The sequence below is a fragment of the Phyllostomus discolor genome, chromosome 3 (assembly GCF_004126475.2).
Source record: "Phyllostomus discolor isolate MPI-MPIP mPhyDis1 chromosome 3, mPhyDis1.pri.v3, whole genome shotgun sequence".
NCBI classification, from domain to species: domain Eukaryota; kingdom Metazoa; phylum Chordata; class Mammalia; order Chiroptera; family Phyllostomidae; genus Phyllostomus; species Phyllostomus discolor.
In genome coordinates, this window is record NC_040905.2 from 23,061,664 (window position 1) to 23,076,035 (window position 14,372).

At 47.5% G+C, this 14,372-nt stretch overlaps 1 protein-coding gene across 3 annotated transcripts in view; it reads left to right on the plus strand.

Annotated features, from left to right (window-relative positions):
* MYO10 (myosin X) overlaps nt 1-14,372 on the plus strand; it is a 192,998-nt gene that overhangs the window by 17,377 nt on the left and 161,249 nt on the right. The window lies entirely within an intron of this gene.

Consider the following 14,372-nt stretch of genomic DNA (forward strand, 5'->3'; position numbering starts at 1 on the left):
TTTTGACTTCGTTGCTTTTTAACATGTCAGGTGCTGTAAATGAGACATCTTTCTAGATGAACTAGGGTGTCGTGCATGCTTTGTTTATTGATTGGGAGTCATTTAAATAGACTCTGCAGGGCTCCAGATGGGATATTTAATTTGTTGGAATAAAGGTCTGTGCCACTATCTTTTGACAGGAAATTAATTTAAGTGGATAATTTGTTGGGCATTAGCTGAACTTGACAAGGAATTAAGGTCCCTGGAGGTGGTTCGTGATGGAAATCTGGGCTTGATAGGTGGGTAATGAGACTTCAGGGATGACACAGTCACCAAGGCTTGGGCTTCATTTAGCTCGTGACCAAGCCATTCAGTTGTAAGGGACTGGCACCAAGCTCTTGCTCACCAGGTCAGTTAGTTCAGATTAATAAGAAACTCGAGTGTGGTGAATGATTTCTTTGCTTCAGAGATCACCGCTTGTTAAAGGCCACTGTTGATGGGACTCAGCATGGTTCAGCTGTGCCAATGGGCCTGTGGTGGGCCTGACACATGTGACACAAAGCTGTGTTAAGGTCTACTTCCAGGTTCGAGGGGGGTTCCCACCTCTGCCTTACTGAGACCGAGATGTTATGGAGCGGGCATCAGGAGATGTGGAGGAAGTATATTTGGTTAACTTGATGAACCTGAAACATCCTTAACATTTATCCAGACGCTGTAAACCTCTAAAACTGACAGTAATAGAGGGCGCGTATGAGACACTTACTTGGTAGCAATTGCTGTGCTAAGCCCTGTGTATGTATCACGTCACTGAGTCAGCTGCATGTTAGGAGCTAATGTTAGTTCCATATGGAGTTGATGAGTTGTAGCTTAGAGAGGCTAAGTAAACTAGGCAAATCACACAGCCTGTAGATGGGATTCCAAGTTTTTAGTCTAACTCCAGGGCCCATGTTCATTTTTTTTTTCTTCCAAGTTGATATCGCAAGAGCTTATCATAGCTCTCCCCGCCTGGTGGATTGCCCGTCTGCAAGATTGACTGCAGGCTTATCAAGTGTTTGGACTCTCCTTAGTGCTGTATGGTCCCACACTGGGTAGCGGTCATATTTCAAGGTTAATTTCATGGTTTGTGTGCACAGGTTGAGGGTGTGTTTTGTCTAGGGTGCCCTCAAATACAGGACATATCTGGGGCTAGAAACTCAGCACTGCAAGCCGGCAAACCAAAAGTAGCAGCAAAAGTAACAGGTCTACAGAATTAACAGTGACACAGATGGGCCACCATGGGCTTCCTCAGATGTCGCTTGTCCCAACAAGATGTTATGGGACATATTAGTTTGTTCTTTTGCTGGCTTCTATCTGGTAGGTGGATATCATGATTAGGTTCTTTTATAAATTGGTTCTGCAGGCTTCGCAGGGTGTTCCAGCAGAAGCTCATGGAAGTTGTCATGAAGCTTGGGGAGGCTGTGTCCGGTCAGAACCACATTGAGTGGCTGTGTGGCCAGCAGGTGGGATCAGCAGTGTGGACTCCAGCAGTGGGTTCTCCCTGCCCAGCTGCCACAACATTGAGGTCTTTATTGTTTTGCTGGGATCAGACAGATGTTGCTGTGCCTTTCCTGATCTTTATTGCCCAAGTCCATGTCCCCAGCTGTCTCCTTCCAGGGAGGAGCCCAGCTGGCTGGGTGTGGTATGTTGTTTCTTGACTTAACTGATGTGATGTAAAACATTCAACATTGAAGCACAGACAGTACCCTGCATTATGGACATTCTTCCTTTTGCTGGTGCCTGTTCAGCAGCTGTATCCCCATCCCCCCCACCTTCCTGTGCACCCCAAGTATATGGCGGCTTGGCTTTGCCTGTTGTATGTGGGGCTCTGATTTTTGCTGGCCTGTTTCTGAACTTTAATGTGCATGGATGTGGCATGGTTCTAACTGGTCAGTTTGGTTCTGACTCCGGATCTTGTCCCCTGGCCACACCCAGCCCCACATCACACATGTGCCCCTGCCCAGGGCACTGATCAGGGTTGATCATGCCTCTGTGCAGAACTGCCCCTCCTGCCTCCATCCGGTCTCTGACTTGTTGCTGTTCTGGGGCCTCAGTTATGACAGGTCTCATCTACCATGTTTAGTGGGAGCCTCCACTCTGCAGATAACAGTTTCTCCAAAGATAGACCTGTGAAGGTGGAGATTTTCCAATATCGGGGGGCAGACTTGAAATGAATCATTCAGTCCAAGCTTCTCATGGTCAGGTGAGGAGCAGCAGAACGTTGTAGTTTGAAATGCTCACCTAATTTATGGTGTATTGGCCTGTATTTTCTGCCAAAATTACCACATATCCTGCTCCCAGCTTTATTGCTACTCAGAAAAGAGTTGATTATATTATCCAAGAGTTGGATTTCTAAAAGTAATTGGCAATACCCTGGCTGGGTAGCTCAGTTAGTTAAAATGTCATCCCCGTACTCCATAAGTTGCAGGTTCGATCCCTGGTCAGGGCACATACAAGAAACAACCAATGAATGCACAAGTAAGCGGGAAAGCAAATAGACATGTGTCTGTCTCTCTCTCTCTCACTCCCTCATCCCTCTCTCTCTCTTTAAAATCAATTTAAAAAACTAATTTGGCAAGAGTTGTAAGAGAATATTCACAGCTTCTTATATACCTTTTCTATTTGGTGAGTTGTTAGCACCTTTCAATTCTGAATAGGTAAGTCATTTGTTTTATCGCCGGAGACAAAGCAACAGTTTTTGATATCTGTGTTAGGTTATCAATCACGGAAGAATGGAAACTCTCTAAGAAATGTAAGCTCATTTTTGGTGAACTTTGTAAACACTAAAGGGAAAATAGAGTCAATTTTTTTTTTTGAGGAATAAACAGATTTTCCTTGTGTTCCAGCATTCAGTTGGCAGCCAGCCAGGAAGCGCGCCTACAGCTCGGGAATTGTCCCGAATGAGACTGATGGAAAACGTCTGACTTGCTGGAGGCTGAAATTCGATATCGAGGCGGTGACATGAGGGTGTGAGTGTGCGTGTGTGTGCACGTGTGTGTACATATGTGTACGCGCATGCATGCACGTGTTCATCGTGGAGCAGGGTGGCAGGTGAAAGATGTTGGAAGCCTTAACCCCTGGCAGCTATAAATGGAATCCTTGCTCACTTGAGTGGCTAAATTCATGCTTTTAAAAAGGGCTTTATTCTGTCATTTGGTCAGAATTAAGATTTGATTCAATATATTATGTTCATGACTGGCCTAAAATCATGCTCATTTTCCCTTTGATTTGAGCCAAGTTTAATTAAGAGCATTGCCTGACAAGCCCATTAAATAATTGAAACACTTTTCTTCAAAAGCTCGCTCTGAATGGAGGCACTATGTACAAAGTAAACGAGCCAGCTTGTGGGTGATAGGGCCTGGTGGGGCTGTGGTGAGCTGCAGCTCACGGGCCTGGGGGAGTTAAGGCCCGGGTTGCCAAGCCTTCAACGTTTTTTCTTTTTAATTAAAAAAATTTTTAATTGATTTTTTTGAGGGAAAGAGTAAAAAACAAAATGTTCTGCATTACTTGTCAACATTTTACAAATTAAGACAATACACAGATGTCAACATACCTGGTTTTCCTTAAAAACTAGAAGGCCTGACCTGGCTGGATTGCTCAGTTGGTTAGAGTGTCGTTCCAACACGCCAAGGTTACAGGTTTGATCCTTGGTTGGGGCACGTACAAGCATCAACCAATGAATGCATAAATACATGGAACGAGAAGTCCTCTCTCCCTCTCCCTCTCCCTCTCCCTTTCTCTCCCTTTCCCTCTCCCCCTCCCCCCCCCTCCCTCTCCCTCTCTCTCTCTCTCTCTCTCTCTCTCTCTCTCTCTCTCTCTCTCTCTCTCTCTTTCAGCTAAACAAAACTTGACAGGAGCTTGTACTCTCCTAGTGAACACGTGTTGCTCCTTAACCTTGGAGCAAAGGAGAATGCGTTGGCTTATGTTTTCTTTGGGTTACTTTTAGCCTGCTTCCAAAAAAATATTTACTGTACTGTGAACTGTTTTGAGGGGGTGGTATCTAGGTTAAATTTCTCCATTTTTGGAAAGGATCCCCACGTTGTTCAGTCTTTTGGGCCCCATTCTGTATGTTTTACTTGGGATAGAAGCTGGATTATTCTTGTCTTTTGATAGGACAAAACAGTTAAAAGTTTGCTCTGCCCTTTTTGCAGAGCTGTGAGGCTTGGCGAGTTGGGTGCTGTACTAAGATTCTGTCCCATCCCTCTCCGTCACACGTGCACCAGTGACTGCGGACCTCCCCCACTGAGTGTAGTTTAGAGGGGGGGGTTGGGGAAGCACGCCACCCGGGTCTGGGTGCTGTCCTCCTGCTGCCTAGCGTGTGACTGTGGACAGCCCAGTCACCCTCCAGTGCCTTCTGCTTCCGTTTGTAGAATGGGTTTGATCACACTGTCCTGTCTCCGTCTGCTTGAGTCGCCACAACAAAACCCCACACACGGGTGGCTTAAACAAGATGTTTACTTTCTCACAGTCTGGAGGCTGGAAGTCCAAGGTTAAGGTGCCAGCTGATTCGGTTTCTGGTGAGGGCTCTTTTCCTGGCTTGTGGAGAGAGCTGCCTTGTGGCTGTGTCCTCAGCACTGCAGGGGGGAGAGAGAGTGTGCATGTGAGTGAGGTCTCTGGTGTCTCTTCTTGTAAGACAGGGCTCCATCTTTCTGACTTTATTTAAACCCCAGCCCCATTAAAGAGTCCTTCCTCATTCACCCCTTCCTTGGCCCCTGGCAACCACCAGTTTGCTTTCTGTCTCTATGGATTTGATCTATTCTGAATATTTCATGTAAGTGGAATCGTGTAGTATGACCTTTTGGGTCTGACTTTCAGCATGTTTTCAAGCTTCATTCATTTGGTAGCTTACAGTATTTCACTCCTTTCCTTTTTTGATTTGCCATGGAAGATACGGAACAGGAAATTAGACTCGACAACTGCTGGATTGTCCTGCCTCCTCAGATGTCACTTTGTTAACAAACTGCTCTTAAGCCCCTACAGCTCTCACTCTGGGCCCATACGTTGTCCCCGTCCCTGTGTGGGTCAGTGCCAGGGTGCTGTGTGCATTGGGGCTCTTCTTGGCCAACTGGCATATTTGAAATCGGGTTAAATTTCTTAATTCTCCCCCTAGCAGGGAGTTGATTCTTTAGAGCAAACAAATGATCAGTTGGTGGCATGGGTTCCTTAGAGCCATGCAATGTATTTGGAAGTGGGTTATGTTTAACGTAGTGTACTGCCTTTTGCTTTAGCAGAACTTTCTCACCTTGGGGCACTTGTGAATGGTGGAGCCAAAAGGGGCCCGTTGCCCTGGCAGGCTGGGGGCTGTTCCTGCAGCCTGGGGAGGGCTGGGTGTCAGGGAGGTGGCCCTGGCAGTGGGCCTCTGCCTGCAAGGGCAGTGCCGGGGAGAAGCAGAGGGTTTCAGGGTCAGTGAAGGTGAGTTCTCTCCTCACAGACAGCAGTTAGCTTTGCAGAATGAGCCCAGACAGATGTCTGAGGTCGAGTACCCTGAATTAATTCCTGGATGTGAGTCCTCAGGTTGGAAGCCAAGTGTGTGTTGGTTTGCTTAAAGATGGTCATGAACCCCATCTGTAGAAAAAGGGGTTTAGACCACTGGCCACAGCAAAGATGACTCTTGGCCTCAGGTTACATGGGTCACCTGTGCAAGGCTCACCCAACGGAGGCTCCAGGCTCTTCTCAGCAGTTTGTGTTTTAAGTGATTGAGCTTGATATTCAACTCAGTGTTCTCTGTTTTGCAAATACTTCAGCAAGAGAAACACACAGCCTCACTCATTTAAACACATAATTGCCCTTTGCTTTTTGTCTGCACTTCTTGCGACATTTATCTCTCTCTGCATTTTATTACGGCTACTTTCCATATTTACTAGGTCTGTCTCTGATTAGATTAAACTCTGGGAGTCGATTGTCTTTCGCCCATTTTCAGGCTGTGGAGTGGTTCTCCCTGCTAAGCATCAACATCTTTTTACTAATATTCACTTCCTTAATTTAATCCCCTCCCTGCTCTGCTGATTAGAGTTTATTTGCTGTCTGTACGACAGGAAACTGTTTCGGTAAAGCGAAGTGAGGCCGAATGGTGTGGAATTAGGAAGATAGAATTGCCTGGGTGTCAGTAACTTTAGGATATGTAAGTTTTACGTTAATGAAGCTAGTTTGTTTTTTATGAAAACAAGATAAGAACCGGTTCTACTGCCTGTTAGCTCTGGGATTTGGGGCGAGTTTTTTAAGTGCTCTGTGCCTCATTCCGCACATCTGTTAAAGGGGGGCCATTATTAGCTGCCCAGGTTAGCTGCTGGGGCTAGAATTAAGCGAGTTAGTGCATGCGGAGCGTTGAGAACAGAGGCTGGCAGGCGGTCGATGCGTCTGCTGTTACTGTTATTCTCCGGGGTTGTGCGGCCCGTCGGGGAATTGGAGTCTGGTCCGCTGGATTCTGCAACCCATGTCCTTGCCTTTTGAATTCTGTGTCTTTCTTGGCCCTGATACAGCCAAAAAGGGCTAAGTCAATATTTGCAGAATGAATGAGTGCATTTGGAATTTTGGATGGTGGTGCTTCTCTAGGTAAAAATGGGTTTGCTAAAAGGTGAGAACCTATCTTGGGATTCATGAAGAAACAGAACACCGTGTCAGAGTTCTGGAAAGTCCTGTTGTATACCTCAGCCTGGGTTGAAAAAGCAAACAGCTTCTCAAGTCAGTCATTTTAAATGGACTCCCACCCATGTGGAAAATACGGCCTCATGTCGGTCTGGCTCTAGAGGCTGCCAGGGAGCCAGAACTCTTGGGGCTGGGGTGGCGGTGGAACTCCCGCACCCTTTCTGCAGTCTCGGAAACCAGGCTGGCCCGTGCTGGAGGTGGCCCGGTGGGGCTGGGCAGGGAGCGGACCAGCGCCCGGGTTCCGGGGTAAGCAGGGACTGACTTCTCATTGTCGGGATTCTAGAAGAGGGTGAGCATTGGTGGGCAATTCAGGATAATGACGAGTTTTTAGGGTATAGTTATCACTCGTATTATTGGTTTCCACAAATGTGAACCCCAGAATCTGGAACACCCGTCTTTTCACTCATGTAAATGCTATAGAGCTAGGCTTAAGGAAGTGAGTCGAACACAAAATGTCAAGGTCATTGTTAATAGGACAGGGCTAATAAAAGACAGATGCACTCTCCTGGCAAAGTGTCCAGGTGGGTGGAGTTCATGCTGAAGTCCACAGTGTTCTTGGGCCTTTAGGAGTCTGTCCTTTGTCCTTCTGTCTCTCCTGGCAGAGGTGGTCCTGGCCCTCAGCTAGTAGGGAGGGCTGGCGTTGCAGGAATTATTTATTTATGTACTGATTGTGCTGTCAGGGGCCAGAGATGCAGGAGCAGAGGTGACTGATACGGGGAGACAGGCCAGGGCCTACCAGGGGAGGTTGATGCCCAGGCTAAAAGCACGCATGGGTATCCCTGGCAGAGCAGCAGGGAGAGGCTCAGCCTGGCAGAGAGACCTGGGAAAAGTCCAGGTGAGGCCACCAGGGGAGGTGGGGCACAATCCACAGGCCGTGGGAAGGATTTTGTCCAAGTGAAAAAGGCTTAAGTAAGGCAGGGATGTGGGGTCACAGGGATCACTCTGGCCTCTTGGTGTCACATACATTGGAGAGGAGCAGGGCTGGGTGTGGGAACTGGGGTGGGGGCAGCCGACAGGGGAAGGTGCTGAGGACAGATGGTCTGGCTGGGCCTTTGTCCCTGGATGGCACAGCCCCGTGTTTTGAAAAGCCAGTTCGCCTGTCTGAGCTCCTGGCCTCCCTGCTGGGTACCGGGGAGATGTACACATTTGTCTGCGGTCCTTCCTCAGATCCCTACACTCCGGGCTCCAGGTAGTCACCCCTGCTGCTCAGTGCGTTTCCCTCTCTGACCTATAGCTCGTGGAAACCCCAGTCAAAAACACATTTGCCTTAGATGGTGCGTTTTTGGCCCGAGAGACTCTTCCCCCTTCCTCTGTTGTCACATTAAAAATATCTGGTTATGGTTGGGAGGAGGAGAGGGCAGTTTTAGGGTGAAAGCATATGCTTTCTGCTGCTCGATGTATAATTAATTATCTAGTTTTATTTGTCTTAACTCTAAACCACCAATAACTCAGCTAACGAGCTGACGTGGGCAATTAAGAGTTCAAGAATTTATAAAACATTGCTGTTGAAATTGCTGTGAGTTTTGTATTACAGGAAACAGACATGTCTTTCTTCCTCCCTTTGGTAGAACGTGTCGCGGGGGAGTTTATGCACCTAGTTCCCCAGGGCTGCTGTAATCGTCTCATATGGTGGGCAGGTGGAAGTTGCACTCTTTGAGCAATTTCAGTGTGTCACGTGCTGCTTTTTACTTCAGAGGCAGGGAAAAAGATAGTTCTTCCATCACCCCAGGTGAATGTTGAACTGAGGCAGGTTAGGGCGGGGCAGGTGAGGTGATGAGTAACTCATACATACTTTTGCTGGTTGTCACTGGGGAAGTTTGTTCCTAAAATGAGGAAAAAAACTAAAAGAAGACACTGTCTTTGTACACCACCCCCCCACGGGGCTCACATAACGTCTCCAGATTCTCGTGTGCAAAACTTCATGGTCAGTTTACTGGACAGTTGAAGTGTGGCTGTTCCAAGGTGAGATCGGTGTTCAGTGAGTCTAAATACCCACTGGATTTTGTGAGTTAATATGCAAAACACATTTTTATAATGATTACTTGTGTGAGTGACAATATTTTGCATCTCTAGGGTTAAATAACAGATGATATTCCAGTTAATGTGACCTGTTTCTTAAAAAATGTGGGCGCCAGAAAACGTAAAATCCCACACGTGGCCTGCGTGAAGTCTGCTGTGAGCACGGGTCTGAAAATGTGCTGACCCAGGAGGCGAGGAGGCCTCGGAGAGCGCTGGGAACACGGAGCAGGGAGCTCCTGGTGGTTTTATCTCCGCACTCTGTGAGCTGCTGGCGATCACTCTTGTTGCTCTTACCCCAGGAGAATGCATTGCTTCCTTTACTGCTCAGCTGCTCCCGGCCTCCCTGCCCGCCCGCAGTGTTTCTTCACGGAATTCCGCTTATCTGCCAGTCTGTGACTGATGACAGCAAGAGGGCACGCATGCTTATAGGCCAGCTCTCTCTCAGAACAAAAAGAGTTCAAGGAGTTCTTGAGATTAGAAGGTCTGTAGAGTTTTAGTGACACTCTTCAAGTGCTCGATAGCATTGGGTGGGTTGCCCGTGATCCTTCTGAATTCTCTGTTAGCCACCGAGAACATTTTGTCCTTGTTGTTTTCGATGACCCACTTGCATTTAAACAAACCTCTATTGAGGGGGGCTTTTGCCCTTTTGGCTCGGCCCGGCTAAATGATGCTAGATCTTGTGGCCCAGGCAGGATGTCCTCCCGGGGGAGCCGTCCCTGGAGCCTGCAAATAGAGGTGTAGTGGAGATGAATGGTTCTGTCTCTGGGTTTCCAGTGTCTGTTGACACACCTCTGTGGCGTTTGTTGGGAGAATAAAGGAGTTTGGGCTGTGGGACACGAGAGGCCTTCCAGTTAGCCCCGTGTTAGCAGGAGGGAGCAGCGTGTAGACTTTCTGTGGGAACTTGTAAAGAAGATTTATTGCCATTTGAAAAGGCAAGTTTTGGGCTTAAACACAGACTTACATGGGTTTGTCCGGGGGTGCTGATTTCATGCACTAGTGGGGCACCTTGCATGTGTCTTGGAATAGGATAGTATGGTAGTCATTGGAGTATTGGCAGTGGTATTGCAGAATCCCTGAATAATGCTCATAAAAGACTTTTTTTTTAAGGTAAAATTTTAGTTGCTACTTAGTGACCTTTGTTATAATTTTGTGGGAACTTCTAAAATCATTTGTAAGTGACCTGTTTTAAAATGACTTTTAACCAGTCTCAAAACAAATAGGTAGATTGCAGTAACCATTGATTTTTTGGAGTAAATAAGCATAGAGGTGTATGTCAGCATTTTATAGTAAATGACTCGGAGCAATGCTTTCTATTTTGTGACAGACTCTATATGTAGCTAATGAGTCAACTTGCTTTTCTCCCTCCTCCTCTCCCTTCCTGGTTTTGCTGGGACCTAATGCCTTCCCCTGCAGGGCAGCCGTTTGGATTCACGGTTTTAAACCCAGTGCTTTTTGATTCAGATGGTGTTTGCTTTGTGCAGGGGCCCGGGTTTCCTAGGAGTCACACCGGGGTTGGGAGTCACTGAACTGGGGAACGTGCAGATGGAGGCAGGGGAAGGAGCCCCTGGCTTCCACCCCACCTGGGCCTAGAATCGGGTTGGAACCACGGAAGACACAGCCCGACTTCCCCAGTGTGCACATGTGGAGTGGGTCCCTGGACTCTGCTGAGGTTAAAGGGCTCTGGCACATTTGATTCTGCTGTGAGGTCAGGGAGGAGAGCCTCCCTGCTGGGCGTTCCTATCCCTGGATAGTTTCCTGGACGTGTGCTTGGCCTGGCATCTGAGTTATGACTTCCTCTGCCTGTAGTTACTTTCCTTCTGTGCGCCTGTACTGTGGCGCAGGGCCCTATTTTGCAGGGAGAAGCAGTGGGCCAGGTGGATGGCTTAGTTAGCAGAGTCCTGCCTCCTCAGTGGAGCGCTCGCCCTTCATTCTCCATCCCATCCCACCCTGTCCTAGCGGAGGAGCTCCTCTGCATTAGGGGTTTGCCATTGTGGCGTTTTATTGCAGGCATGCGCTTGCTCCCAGCCAGGAGTCAGACTTTGTACTGAGTAGGGTGTGTGTGTGTGTGTGTGTGTGTGTGTGTGTGTGTGTGGATTTAACTGTGCCTGCAGTAATAGGGGAAGGATGCAGAAGGGTTGGGGGAGGACTGGACTTCACTCCTAGGAAATTTCCTTTGGTCTCCCTGGGGAAGCAGCTCCTTGGTGTAGGGTCCAGCCTGTTGTTCTCACCACTGGCCCTTGGTAGTGAGAGGCCTCCTGGGAATGAGAAAGAGGAGCAAGCAGAGGGCCTTTGTGGGTCAGGGCCACTTTGGTGTAGCTGGGGCTTGGCACCAGGGAGCCAGGAGGAACTGGGAGGAACTTTCTTTTAGCTGTGTTTCTCGTCCCGACGGGCCCAGCTGCTTTTGGTTGGCAGACCACAGACTTAGGCCCACCAGCTCTGCTCGTTCTCCTGGCCCACCCTGTGGGCTCTTAACCACGTTCCCCAGTCCCTGCTTCTGGAAACTCTTGAGAGTTTCCAAGTTTTGAGTGACCAGGGTCTTTTGAACTTAGATGGAATTCAAAGTTGATACCTGCAAATGACTTGGCTGCTGTGTTTTGCTTCTTGTTTTTGTAAAAACATAGTTAGAAAAGAGTCTATTGCATTGCAAGACAATGTAATTTGACCCACAATTTATTGGTTAGAAAGCGGGGAGGCAATTTTAGTCTTAGTGGTTTCTAGCGCTTAGTGGGTTCGAGGTGGAGACTTTTTTCTTTCTTGGACTGGACAAAGGTGAATGCCTTCATTGTTCGGTTGTGTGGAGCTGTTAATAGTTTACGGATGGTGATTAAGCCAGGCAGGTGAGCCAAGTTACTGTGTATCTCAGCCCAAGTGGCGCTCAGCTACTTTGCAGAACTGGACCTTTCAGCTTGAGCTCCCACCGGCCCGTGGGGTTTGACCTACTCATTCGTCCTTCAGAATCCAGATTTGTGAGGCCTGCTTCCTTTGTCAGCACCCTCAGGCACAGGTAGTCTGTATATATGTATCCCTAGATTCATCCTGTGGCATCAAGTTCAAATGACCTGACCTTTGTCTCTGTTAGCCTGCAAGCTTCTGTGGTGTCTGGGCTGTCTTTGACCCAGCGTCTTCCTTGCTCTGCCAGTCAGTGGCCACTTCTGCTCTCCCCGGGCAACTTCTGCTTCTCCACTCACCTTTGTCTCACTCAACCCCCACAGTAACTCTACTGGGAGGTAGAGAGTGGTTACTTCTCCACTGCAGCCGAGGAAACTGAGGCCCACGGCGGTTCATTTGTTCCTGGCCGTATTCAGCTGCGAGAAAGCCAGGGCTCCCATTCAGGTGGTTTGACTCCATGAATGGAGCCATCGTTGAAAACCACCATCCTCCAGTCTAACCTTGAGAAAAATCCCAGACAGTCACCACCTGAGGGACATTCTGCAGATTACCTGACCTGTACCCCTCAAAACAGTTAAGGCCTTTAATTGAGGAAAGTCTGAGAGGCTGTCACAGACCAGAGAAGACCTAAGGAGGGATGATGACGGGAAATAATGTCATGGGAACAGGACATCAGAGGGAAAGTGGTGGGATCCAAATGCAGTGTGGGGTTGAGCTAATGGTGATGGACCAGTCAGTGTTCCTCAGTCGTGACCGCTGTGCCTCAGCAATGCAAGATGTTAACTGGGGGATATGTGGGGACTCTGTGTCACCTTTGCAACCTCTCCTCGGCCCGGTTTTGGCAGATGCCACCATTGTTCCCTGGGCGCTGAGCAGAGCTCTGAGGTAGGATTGGGGGCCGAGAGTGAGTTAACACTCAGCCCTCATCGAGGATGTCCAGCTCTGTTTCAGGCGCTGGAGTTTCCAGGGCAAGTGGAACTAACCCAGCCCTGCCTCCTGTAACACAAGTGATGTCAATTCTAATGCAACATCCATCAAAGGCAAAGCACTGAGATAACTGTTGAGCTTTGGTGTTCTGGGGGAAAACACATAAAACCAGCTGGGGTCATTGGCATAGATCTCTTGAGTGAATTGCTTTCTAGATAGCTTCTGAAAGTCATGGTATTTGTATATGACAAATAATAGCCGATACCTCTTTGTTTGTAAGTGATAGGAGCACAACCCAAACCTGTGTAAGCTGAAGAGAGGACTTTCTTGGCATGCGGACTGTGGGAGCGCAGGGATGAAGGTGGCCTTTGGGGGAACTGGATCCAGGGGGTGAATGAATGAAGGCGGACATGGGTCTGCGTGTTTCTCTGTGCAGTTGTTTGCCTCTCGTCCTTTCCTCGTTCTCATCTGAGATTTCACGCATCATAAAAGTTATCCTTATAAGTATACCATTGAGTGTTTTTAGTATGTTTGCTAGATACTGGGTTGGCCATAGAGTTCATTTAGTTTTTTCCGTATGATGGCTCTGGTAGTGCTCAGTTGTCTTTAACTTCATTAAAAACAATTTTGTTAGACTGTATTGTGACAGCTGTCATATTAGCATACTTAAAAAGAAAATTGGTAAATTTTTGTGCAGCCATTGTAGTATTGAAGATAGAAGGAGATATGCAACATTTTTGGCATATTATCCTTTATTATTTCAAGAAAGGTAAAATGACAACCAAAACACACAAAAAAAGGTTTTTGCACTGTATGGAGACGGTGGTATGACTGATGGAATGTGTCAAAAGTGGTTTGTGAAGTTTCTTAGTATTATTGACATTTGGACCAAATTAATTCTTTGCTGTAGGGCTGGCTGTCTTTTATGCATTGGAAGATGTTCAGCAGCATCCCTAGCCTCTACCCACTAGAAGCCAATGGTGGGAGGTAGGCAACATACTCAAAATATCCAAGTCAGTGAAGTTATTGGTGAAAATGAAAAGTGTGTCTTTTATTTTATGGAAAAAACTAAAGAGACTTTTTGGCCAACCCAAAACTAGTATTAGTATATACTCCTATGCTCATACTAGTGCATACTAATAGTTATGCAACCATCACCACTGTCTAATTCCAGAACATTTTTATCACCCCATAAAGAAACCCCATACCTATTACCTAGTCACTCCTACACCAGCCCTAGGAAACCAGCAGTCTCCTTTCTTTCCCTTTGGATACAGCTTCTGGACATTTCATGTCAGTGGAGTCATACAAACTGTGGTCCTTTGTGACTGACTTCTTCCACTGAGCTTAATGTTTCCAGTGCTCACTCGTGTTGTAGCGTGGATCTGTTCGCATGCTTTTGGTCACTGAATAACGTTCCATCGTGTAGACGTACCACATTTTGAAATCCGTTCATCAGTGGATGGACGCTAGGGTTATTTCTGCTTCAGAACTGTAGTGAGCATTCGTGTACGGGTTTTGATGTGTGGACATATGTTTTCATTTCTCTGTGGCATGCATCTGGGAGTGGAAGTGCTGGGTGATATGGTAACTGTGTGTTTAACTTTTTGAGGAGCTGCCAGACTTGTCCGGAGCAGCTGCGACGTTTTGCGCGCTCACCAGCAGTGCAGGAAGAGGGCCTGACGCCTCCACCGCTCACCGGCACAGACCGGTTTTCCGATTGGGCAGGACTACCTTTTAAGCACCTTTTAATTCAGGAAGTATGACTTTGTGAAAAACATTAATTGTCTTTGAACTTTAATAAAATTCTACAAAGGCGTTCATTAGTATGTGTGCGACAGCAATGGGAAAGACATGTTTTAAGTTTGTTTCCCACA